Here is an 11,647-nt window from a genome sequence, read left to right as displayed (position 1 = left end):
GAAGAGACTACAAAGATAAGATACTTAACGTTCAAACTGAGAAACTTTGTTATTTTTTGCAAATATTAGCTCATTTGGAATTTGATGCCTGCAACATGTTTCAAAAAAGCTGGCACAAGTGGCAAAAAAGACTGAGAAAGTTGAGGGACGCTCATCAAACACTTATTGGAATATCCCGCAAATGAACAGGATAATTGGGAAGAGGTGTGTGCCATGATTGGGTATAAAAGCAGTGTCAATGGAATGCTCTTTCATTCACAAACAAGAATGGGGCGAGGGTCACCACTTTGTGAACAAATGCGTGAGCAAATTGTCAAACTGTTTGAGAACAACATTTCTCAACGAGCTATTGCAAGGAATTTAGGGATTTCGCCAGCTACGGTCTGTAATATAAAAAAGTTAAGAACCCTCAGGCGGTACTGTATCAAAAAGTGACATCAGTGTGTAAAGGATATCACCACATGGGCTCAGGAACACTTCAGAAAACCACTGTCAGTAACTACAGTTTGTCGCTACATCTCTAAGTGAAGGTTAAAACTCTACTAATCAAAGCGAAAGCCATTTATCAACAACACCCAGAAACACCGCTGGCTTCGCTGGGCCTGAGCACATCTAAGATGCACTGATGCAAAGTGGAAAAATGTTCTGTAGTCTGACGAGTCCACATTTCAAATTGTTTTTGGAAACTTTGGACCAAAGAGGAAAAGAACCATCCAGACTGTTATAGGCGCAAAGTTCAAAAGCCAGCATCCGTGATGGTATGGGGGTGTATTAGTGCCCAAGGCAAGGGTAACTTACACATCTGTGAAGGCACCATTAATGCTGAAAGGTACATACAGGTTTTGGAGCAACATATGTTGCCATCCAAGCAATGTCTTTTTCATGGACGCCCCTGCTTATTTCAGCAAGACAATGCCAAGCCACGTGTTACAACAGCGTAGCTTTGTAGTAAAAGAGTGCGGGAAACTAGACTGGCCTGCCTGTAGTCCAGACCTGTCTCCCATCGAAAATGTGTGGTGCATTATGAAGCCTAAAATACCACAACGGAGACCCCGGACTGTTGAACAACTTAAGCTGTACATCAAGCAGGAATGGGAAATAATTCCACCTGAAAAGCATCAAAAATTGGTCTCCTCAGTTCCCAAACGTTTACTGAGTGTTGTTAAAAGGAAAGGCCATGTAACACAGTGGTACAAATGCCCCCGTGCCAATGTGTTGCTGCCATTAAATTCAAAGTTAATGATTGTTTGCAACAAAAAATTAAGTTTCTCATTTCGAACATTAAATATCTTGTCTTTGCAGTCTATTCAATCGAATCTAAGTTGAAAATGATTTGCAAATCATTGTATTTGTCCGGACTATGACTTGGACGTAGACTGTTTTCCCGAGGTGCAAAGCGATTGGAGTGGACTTTGGGGTTTATTTTTCCAGAAGGCAAAGGAAAGTTGGCACGGGCAAGACGTGAATGTAAGTACATTTTTATTTTCTAACACTAACTACAGAAATTATCCAAGATGGCGGCGCCCGGACGGGCTGCGCTCTCGAGGAGCTCCTGCTAAAGATGGAACATTTGGCAGAAATACCGGACAATTCCACAAACTCTATGGCTGGCTCACATCGTGGTCACTCCGTGATCACGTACGACCGCCAGACACTTCTGGATGTGGACATATTGGGCCGTTTTGGACTGATAGACACTTGCGTGCTAGACTTGCTAACTAGCATGGGAATACGTCGGCGGCTACATCCAGCGGCCTGTGAAGCAGGGGAGTCTAGTAGCAGCGGGGGCCGTCTACGGAGCAGACGCCAGCGGTGTGATCGGAAACGCGGATGCCGAGCGGGGCTAAAAACAAAGCAGAAGGCTAATCCCCACAGAACACCACTTCCCTCCATCCCGAAGACGGATTTAGATGGAAAATGCGAGACTACTGGTCTGGGTAAGGAGTCAGTTAAATTAGAACAAGTTTTTTCTGCTTTGAGTGTTTCAGAGTTGGACATGTGTTTTACTGAGGTGGCTAACTATGATGCGTGCAGTTTATCAAAGCAACAAACAAACAATCGGAAAATCCCCGCTACTGAGGTGGCTAACTATGATGCGTGCAGTTTATCAAAGCAACAAACAAACAATCGGAAAATTCCTGTCGTATCAATTCCTAGATATGGTCGTAACTATACTAAATGCACTGGGCATAATAAACACAACATTATTAATATTGCTACTACGGATAATTTGATCAAAAACTCCCTAAAACAGCCCACTACCTATAATATAGGTTTTTTAAACATAAGATCATTGTCTCCTAAAACGTTGTTAGTTAATGATATTATCAGAGACAACAATCTTAACGTCATCGGTCTCAGTGAAACCTGGCTTAAACCAAATGACTTTTTTGCGCTAAATGAGGCATGTCCTCCTAACTTTACACATGCGCATATTGCCCGTCCGCTCAAAAGGGGTGGGGGGGTCGCACTAATATACAACGAAAACTTTAACCTTAGTCCTAACATAAATAATAAATATAAATCGTTTGAGGTGCTTACTATGAGGTCTGTCACACCGCTGCCTCTACACCTGGCTGTTATCTACCGCCCCCCAGGGCCCTATTCGGACTTTATTAATGAATTCTCAGAGTTCGTTGCTGATCTAGTGACACACGCCGATAATATAATCATAATGGGGGACTTTAATATCCATATGAATACCCCATCGGACCCACCGTGCGTAGCGCTCCAGACTGTAATTGATAGCTGTGGTCTCACACAAATAATAAATGAACCCACGCATCGCAACGGTAATACGATAGACCTAGTGCTTGTCAGGGGCATCACCGTTTCCAAAGTTACGATACTCCCGTATACTAAAGTATTGTCCGATCATTACCTTATAAAATTCGAGGTTCAGACGCATGTTCGTCAAACTAATAATAATAATAACTGCTATAGCAGCCGCAACATTAATACGGCCACAACGACAACTCTTGCTGACCTACTGCCCTCGGTAATGGCACCATTCCCAAAGTATGTGGGCTCTATTGATAACCTCACTAACAACTTTAACGACGCCCTGCGCGAAACCATTGATAACATAGCACCGCTAAAGTTAAAAAAGGCTCCAAAAAAGCGCACCCCGTGGTTTACAGAAGAAACTAGAGCTCAGAAATTATTATGTAGAATGCTGGAACGCAAATGGCGCATGACTAAACTTGAAGTGCACCATCAAGCATGGAGTGATGGCTTAATAACTTGTAAACGCATGCTTACCTTAGCTAAAGCTAAATATTACTCAAATCTCATCCACCGTAATAAAAACGATCCTAAATTTTTGTTTAGTACGGTAGCATCGCTAACCCAACAAGGGACTCCTTCCAGTAGCTCAACCCACTCAGCTGATGACTTTATGCAATTCTTTAGTAAGAAAATTGAAGTCATTAGAAAGGAGATTAAAGACAATGCGTCCCAGCTACAACGGGGTTCTATTAACACTGACACGATTGTATATACGGCGGATACTGCCCTCCAAAATAGTTTCTCTCGTTTTGAGGAAATAACATTAGAGGAATTGTTACAACGTGTAAATGGAATAAAACAAACAACATGTTTACTTGACCCTCTTCCTGGGAAACTGATCAAGGAGCTCTTTGTATTATTAGGTCCATCAGTGCTAAATATTATAAACTTATCACTCTCCTCGGGCACTGTTCCCCTAGCATTCAAAAAAGCGGTTATACATCCTCTTCTTAAAAGACCTAACCTCGATCCTGACCTCATGGTAAATTACCGACCGGTGTCTCACCTTCCCTTTATTTCAAAAATCCTTGAAAAAATTGTTGCGGAGCAGTTAAATGAACACTTAGCGTCTAACAATCTATGTGAAACCTTTCAATCCGGTTTCAGGGCAAATCACTCCACGGAGACAGCCCTCGCAAAAATGACTAATGATCTATTGCTAACGATGGATTCTGATGCGTCATCTATGTTGCTGCTCCTCGATCTTAGCGCTGCTTTCGATACCGTCGATCATAATATTTTATTAGAACGTATCAAAACACGAATAGGTATGTCAGACTTAGCCCTGTCTTGGTTTAACTCTTATCTTACTGATAGGATGCAGTGTGTCTCCCATAACAATGTGACCTCGGACTACGTTAAGGTAACGTGTGGAGTTCCCCAGGGTTCGGTCCTTGGCCCTGCACTCTTCAGCATCTACATGCTGCTGCTAGGTGACATCATACGCAAATACGGTATTAGCTTTCACTGTTATGCTGATGACACCCAACTCTACATGCCCCTAAAGCTGACCAACACGCCGGATTGTAGTCAGCTGGAGGCGTGTCTTAATGAAATTAAACAATGGATGTCCGCTAACTTTTTGCAACTCAACGCCAAAAAAACGGAAATGCTGATTATCGGTCCTGCTAGACACCGAACTCTATTTAATGATACAACTCTAACATTTGACAACCAAACAATTAAACAAGGCGACACGGTAAAGAATCTGGGTATTATCTTCGACCCAACTCTCTCCTTTGAGGCACACATTAAAAGCGTTACTAAAACGGCCTTCTTTCATCTCCGTAACATCGCTAAAATTCGCTCCATTCTGTCCACTAAAGACGCTGAGATCATTATCCATGCGTTTGTTACGTCTCGCCTCGACTACTGTAACGTATTATTTTCGGGTCTCCCCATGTCTAGCATTAAAAGATTACAGTTGGTACAAAATGCGGCTGCTAGACTTTTGACAAGAACAAGAAAGTTTGATCACATTACGCCTGTACTGGCTCACCTGCACTGGCTTCCTGTGCACTTAAGATGTGACTTTAAGGTTTTACTACTTACGTATAAAATACTACACGGTCTAGCTCCATCTTATCTTGCCGATTGTATTGTACCATATGTCCCGGCAAGAAATCTGCGTTCAAAGGACTCCGGCTTATTAGTGATTCCCAAAGCCCAAAAAAAGTGTGCGGGCTATAGAGCATTTTCCATTCGGGCTCCAGTACTCTGGAATGCCCTCCCGGTAACAGTTCGCGATGCCACCTCAGTAGAAGCATTTAAGTCTCACCTTAAAACTCATTTGTATACTCTAGCCTTTAAATAGACTCCCTTTTTAGACCAGTTGATCTGCCGTTTCTTTTCTTTTTCTTCTATGTCCCACTCTCCCGTGTGGAGGGGGTCCGGTCCGATCCGGTGGCCATGTACTGCTCGCCTGTGTATCGGCTGGGGACATCTCTGCGCTGCTGGTCCGCCACGCTTGGGATGGTTTCCTGCTGGCTCCGCTGTGAACGGGACTCTCGCTGCTGTGTCTTGGATCCTCTTTGGACTGGACTCTCGCGACTGTGTTGTATCCATTGTGGATTGAACTTTCACAGTATCATGTTAGATCCGCTCGACATCCATTGCTTTCCTCCTCTCTAAGGTTCTCATAGTCATTATTGTCACCAATGTCCCACTGGGTGTGAGTTTTCCTTGCTCTTATGTGGGCCTACCGAGGATGTCGTGGTGGTTTGTGCAGCCCTTTGAGACACTAGTGATTTAGGGCTATATAAGTAAACATTGATTGATTGATTGATACAAAAAAAGGAATAAACAAAAAGCGTTCACAAGGAGGTACAAACACTTGGCTATGAAACAAAACCATAAACATAAAACAAAACACTTGCACAATGGCATGAATAACAAAAAAACTTACTTGGAAAAAGACAAGGGGCATAGAACATTGGCATGGAAGGTGATGTTGCCAGGCTGACTACATTGCAACTGTGGCTTAAATAATACTGTGGTGATTAGTGAAAACAGGTGTGAGACATGAGGACAGGTGAAAACTAATGGGTAGTCACGGTGACAAAACAAACCAGGAAGCACAAAAACAGGAACTGAGTGGCCAAAAAAACAAACAGAACATGACAGTATTCTGTTTTTATTTGCAAATTACACAATGTGCCAACTTCACTGGTTTTGGGTTTGGTGCATATATATTTGAATATTGCAATTATTTTTGTGATTAATCACACGACTTAACTCGTTTTTTGACAGCCCTAAAAAAAACAAACGTTTTTGCCATAAATAAAATGACAGTGTGACATCTTTCGCTGGCTGCCTCGGGCATACGGTCGCCTAGTTCGGATAGCATGCAGGCACAGATTTGGCCTCCTAATCTGCTTTTCGGTGCAGGTCGACAGGATTTGCAGGACAACAAAGTTTCCAGCCATAATTGAATCCGCAAAACAAATTGGAAACATTCTTTGACAGCAACAGGCATACACACGCTGCGAGAATCAACTGTTCACAGAGGAAGCCAAACAAAGCTTCTGATTACACGGCAGCGGGGGAGCTGATGATTTTAACACGCAGACCCCACACCCAATACTAATCCGGACCGGTTCACCCCTCAGGCAAAGTAAAAATGCAGACATTTGAAAAGTCAGGGAAAATATTGTTTTTTTGCATACAATGTCTGATAAAATGAACACTTCTCGCCTTTTGGCAAGTAAATAGGGATACAATATAGAGTAGTCTGTGTATCAATCAATCAATGTTTATTTATATAGCCCCAAATCACAAATGTCTCAAAGGACTGCACAAATCATTACGACTACAACATCCTCGGAAGAACCCATAAAAGGGCAAGGAAAACTCACACCCAGTGGGCAGGGAGAATTCACATCCAGTGGGACGCCAGTGACAATGCTGACTATGAGAAACCTTGGAGAGGACCTAGGGGGGGGGGTTGCCCAGTCTACACTGCTGTACAGCTTGTACAGCAGTGTAGACAATGGGCCCGGAATGGCACAGGATTTATTTCGCAATACAGAACGGTCGCCATTTTTGCAGGCAAAATACGTTATTTAGATGCATTAAAGTGAGTAACAAAGCAATGAAAAAAAGACTACAAAAAATAAGCAAGGGACCGTACATGTTGCGATCCGCTACTTGGATCACCACATATGTTTTATACTTCCAGTTGTTGTATCACTGTTCTACACTCTTACTTCCTGTTTAGTCAGTCACCATGGTTCCTCATTGATCCCACCTGCTAATCACGGTTTCTGCACAGTAGAGTCCCAGCTACTGTTACGACTGGTTGGCATAGTGATGCCAAATTGGTCCCTTCGTGGATGCGTCGGCATGAACACAGCAACGGTAAGTTTAAATGATCTATTACATTTAACAAAAACAGACTATGAACAAAAACACTGGAGCTAACAGACAAAAATAAACCAAGGGCGCTAGCATGAAAGCTAGGAATAGAACATACAAAAACTATACTTGGCACGAAGCACACAAAAGAGTAAACAAAAAACATTCAGCATGAAAGCTGGAATATCGAGTGGCTTAGCATAAGAGCTAGCGAGAAAATACATACGGGTAGTAGACAGTCGTGAACGTTGCTCGAAGGCAAATTAGAGTCCCAGGAAGAATGACGAAAGGGACGGGCTTAAATAGGTGAGTAATCAAAAAGTGACAGGTGTGCAGAAACCGTGATTAGCAGGTGGGATCAATGAGGAACCATGGTGACTGACCAAACAGAAAGTAAGAGTGTAGAACAGTGATACAACAACTGGAAGTATAAAACATATGTGGTGATCCAAGTAGCGGATCGCAACAGTACAGAGACTAATTGGACCCAGTTCCAAAGTCTCCGTACCTTCAATCAATCAATCAATCAATGTTTACTTATATAGCCCTAAATCACTAGTGTCTCAAAGGGCTGCACAGACCACTACGACATCCTCGGTAGGCCCACATAAGGGCAAGGAAAACTCACACCCAGTGGGACATCGGTGACAATAATGACCCAGTGGGACGTCGGTGACAATGATGACTATGAGAACCTTAGACAGGAGGAAAGCAATGGATGTCGAGCGGGTCTAACATGATACTGTGAAAGTTCAATCCACAATGGATTCAACACAGTCGCGAGAGTCCAGTCCAAAGCGGATCCAACACAGCAGCGAGAGTCCCGTTCACAGCGGAGCCAGTAGGAAACCATCCCAAGCGGAGGCGGATCAGCAGCGCAGAGATGTCCCCAGCCGATACACAAGCGAGCAGTACATGGCCACCGGATCGGACCGGACCCCCTCCACAAGGGAGAGTGGGACATAGAAGAAAAAGAAGAGAAACGGCAGATCAACTGGTCTAAAAAGGGAGTCTATTTAAAGGCTAGAGTATACAAATGAGTTTTAAGGTGAGACTTAAATGCTTCTACTGAGGAACTTTATTTTTAAAGGACCTGCTTGCCGCCATCGTCGTAATCGGAGCTTGTCCTCGTTAACGAGTCGGTTTTATACGGTTGAAGAAGAAGGCTCATGGACAAATCAACTTCAGGGGGCTGCAACATCTGCTCATTTTCCATGGGAAAGAGAAGACTGGTGTCATTTCCGAGGTATCTAAACACCACATTTTTGAACGGCCCGTCACACATTTTAAAAATACTAATGTAAACACAAAAAGTGGAATAAAAATGCCATCCATCCATCCATTTTCTACCGCTTGTTCCCTTTCGGGGTCGCGGGGGGCGCTGGCGCCTATCTCAGCTACAATCGGGCGGAAGGCGGGGTACACCCTGGACAAGTCGCCACCTCATCGCAGGGCCAACACAGATAGACAGACAACATTCACACTCACATTCACACACTAGGGCCAATTTAGTGTTGCCAATCAACCTATCCCCAGGTGAATGTCTTTGGAAGTGGGAGGAAGCCGGAGTACCCGGAGGGAACCCACGCATTCACGGGGAGAACATGCAAACTCCACACTGAAAGATCCCGAGCCTGGATTTGAATCCAGGACTGCAGGACCTTTGTATTGTGAGGCAGACGCACTAACCCCTCTGCCACCGTGAAGCCCAGGAATAAAAAAAAAATAAAAATAGAAAATAAAAATAAGAATAAAAATGCTAATATTGTATTTTTCGGACTATAGCGCACGCCAACCAAATTTGAAATTTTTTTTTTTTTTTCATACATTAGCCGCACCGAACTATAAGCCGCAGATACACACACATATATACATATACACACATATATACAGTGGGGCAAAAAAGTATTTAGTCAGCCACCGATTGTGCAAGTTCTCCCACTTAAAATGATGACAGAGGTATGTAATTTTCATCATAGGTACACTTCAACTGTGAGAGACAGAATGTGATCCAGGAATTCACATTGTAGGAATTTTAAATAATTTATTTGTAAATTATGGTGGAAACTAAGTATTTGGTCAACCATTCAAAGCTCTCACTGATGGAAGGAGGTTTTGGCTCAAAATGTCACGATACATGGCCCCATTCATTCTTTCCTTAACACGGATCAATCGTCCTGTCCCCTTAGCAGAAAAACAGCCCCAAAGCATGATGTTTCCACCCCCATGCTTCACAGTAGGTATGGTGTTCTTGGGATGCAACTCAGTATTCTTCTTCCTCCAAACACGACGAGTTGAGTTTATAGGAAAATGGATACATGGATGATACAGCAGAGGATTGGGAGAATAGTCATGTGGTCAGATGAAACCAAAATAGAACTTTTTGGTATAAGCTCAACTCGTCGTGTTTGGAGGAAGAAGAATACTGAGTTGCATCCCAAGAACACCATACCTACTGTGAAGCATGGGGGTGGAAACATCATGTGTTTGGGGCTGTTTTTCTGCTAAGGGGACAGGACAACTGATCCGTGTTAAGGAAAGTGAGAGCTTTAATCAGTGAGTATTTGGTCCACTATTCAAAGCTCTCACTGATGAAGGAGGTTTAGGCTCAAAATCTCACGATACATGGCCCCATTCATTCTTTCCTTAACACGGATCAATCGTCCTGTCCCCTTAGCAGAAAAACAGCCCCAAAGCATGATGTTTCCACCCCCATGCTTCACAGTAGGTGTGGTGTTCTTGGGATGCAACTCAGTATTCTTCTTCCTCCAAACACGACTAGTCGAGTTTATACCAAAATGGATACATGGATGATACAGAAGAGGATTGGGAGAATGTCATGTGGTCAGATGAAACCAAAATAGAACTTTTTGGTATAAACTCAACTCGCCGTGTTTGGAGGAAGAAGAATACTGAGTTGCATCCGAAGAACACCACACCTACTGTGAAGCATGGGGGTGGAAACATCATGTGTTTGGGGCTGTTTTTCTGCTAAGGGGACAGGACGACTGATCCGTGTTAAGGAAAGTGAGAGCTTTAATCAGTGAGAGCTTTGAATGGTTGACCAAATACTTATTTTCCACCATAATTTACAAATAAATTCTTTAAAATTCCTACAATGTGAATTCCTGGATTTTTTTTTCCACATTCTGTCTCTCACAGTTGAAGTGTACCTATGATGAAAATTACAGACCTCTGTCATCATTTTAAGTGGAGAACCTGCACATTCGGTGGCTGACTAAATAGTTTTTTGCCCACTGTATATATATGTGTGTGTGTGGACCAGTACTTTTCAAAGGCGGTAGGAGCAGAATATGATTAATTGGTATCGTGGTACCATACTAATACTGGTAAACCGCACAACCCTAGTAGGATGTTATAATTCCTCCTATGGGCAAAATAATTATCCGTCCGATATCTGGATGCATCCCTAATAAGAACACAAAACTGACACAAAGGGTGTTTTTTCTTTAAAATAATCTGGATATTGTATAGACCTCGTCTCCAAATGGCTCTTCATAGGAAAAGGTTTGCACACCCTTGAGAGCTTTGAATGGTTGACCAAATACTTATTTTCCACCATAATTTACAAATAAATTCTTTAAAATTCCTACAATGTGAATTCCTGGATTTTTTTTTTCACATCATGCCTTGGGGCTGTTTTTTTGCTAAAGGGACAGCCCAATTGATCCGTGTTAAGGAAAGAATGAATGGGGCCATGTATCGTGAGATTTTGAGCCAAAACGTCCTTCCATCAATAGTTGACATAATACTTATTTTCCACCATAATTTACAAATAGTTTTAAAATTCCTACAATGTGAATTCCTGGATTTTTTTTCACATTCTGTCTCTCACAGTTGAAGTGTACCTATGATGAAAATTACAGACCTCTGTCATCATTTTAAGTGGGAAAACTTGCACAATCTGTGGCTGATTAAATATTTTTTTGCCCCACTGTAAAGGCACCGTGTTGCCTCCATGTTGACCCTCGCTCTGTCAGGCTCCCCTCCAAAACCCGCAGCCATTAACAGCAAAAGCGGTCCAAACCGCTGCCTTAAATTTTGCCTACAAATTTTCATTTCCTGTGCAAAAAAATAAAAAAAACAAGTTGGCCGAGAACAAAACAAGTATAGGCCATCTCCGATGTGACTTCCTCAATTAGGCGAGTGATTGCATCCCGCTGCTGCGGCAGTCAAAACACCGTGGCTTTTTTTTGTCGGGAAATATTCGCACGGCGTCCTTAATTGTTCCCATCTGCAGGCGCGCCGCAGCAACACTTAGCCGTGTCATGGCGGCTGAAAGGCTGAAGGGGTACGGCGTGATTGGCGAGCGCCTTGGGGGGCCCTGCCTACACATTTTGCTTTCAGTCTCATTTTTACTCCACATTAACATTTTGGCAGTCGTGCTTTCCCCCCCTCGCATGATGAAAATAAATGTTGTGCATTAGTAGGCAGCAGGTAGTTTGCTTTGCATTCTATACGTTTTTTTGAAAAGAGGGTTTATGTT

Source organism: Nerophis ophidion, linkage group LG26 (genome assembly GCF_033978795.1).
Source record: "Nerophis ophidion isolate RoL-2023_Sa linkage group LG26, RoL_Noph_v1.0, whole genome shotgun sequence".
Lineage (NCBI taxonomy): Eukaryota > Metazoa > Chordata > Actinopteri > Syngnathiformes > Syngnathidae > Nerophis > Nerophis ophidion.
Note: the sequence above shows the minus strand (reverse complement) of the source record.